Source organism: Gavialis gangeticus, unplaced genomic scaffold, assembly GCF_001723915.1.
Source record: "Gavialis gangeticus isolate Ggan-Ray unplaced genomic scaffold, GavGan_comp1, whole genome shotgun sequence".
Taxonomy (NCBI): domain Eukaryota; kingdom Metazoa; phylum Chordata; order Crocodylia; family Gavialidae; genus Gavialis; species Gavialis gangeticus.
In genome coordinates this window covers 31,081,610-31,082,112 of record NW_017729031.1, presented here as the reverse complement: position 1 = coordinate 31,082,112, position 503 = coordinate 31,081,610, and the positions used below count along the sequence as shown (strand labels likewise).

Below are 503 nucleotides of genomic sequence, written 5' to 3'. Positions count from 1 at the left end.
CCCCCCCCCCCCCCCCCAATTTTGAGATTGTAAGGAGTTCCTTCAGAGTGGGGTAACCCCTGACTAGATCCTGTTGTTGTGTACCTGCTTGTCTCTGCCTGTGCCCCATCTACATAGGTGAAAGCATGCTCACTACTCTCAAACCGGCTTCCTCTTGGTTTGAGTCTACCAGGCTTTAATTCTCAGCAAGACCAGGCATGGCCTTTTGTATGCTTGAGGCAGCAGCACGGCTGTACTTTCAGCTTGCTTTTGAGGTTTGTTTTGGCTACGAAGCTAACTTGGGTATTGCCCCAACTCAAATCTACCCACATATATGGAAAGTGCTTAACTCAAATGTGGTGGTGCCTTTAGCTTGAGTTAGCAAGTCCCAGAAGGACAATTTTCTCAGTGGCTAATGCAATCAGCTACTTTCACTGCAGTGAGGCTATTTTAAGAGCAATTGTCTCCAGAAGGCAAGGTAGAGATGCACCTTTTTATAGACTAGTGGTGCCTGTGGGCACCAT

At 47.7% G+C, this 503-nt stretch overlaps 1 protein-coding gene across 2 annotated transcripts in view; it reads left to right on the top strand.

The window, feature by feature from the left end:
* Nucleotides 1-503, top strand: part of LOC109301414 (tetraspanin-7-like) — a 12,444-nt gene that overhangs the window by 1,076 nt on the left and 10,865 nt on the right. The window lies entirely within an intron of this gene.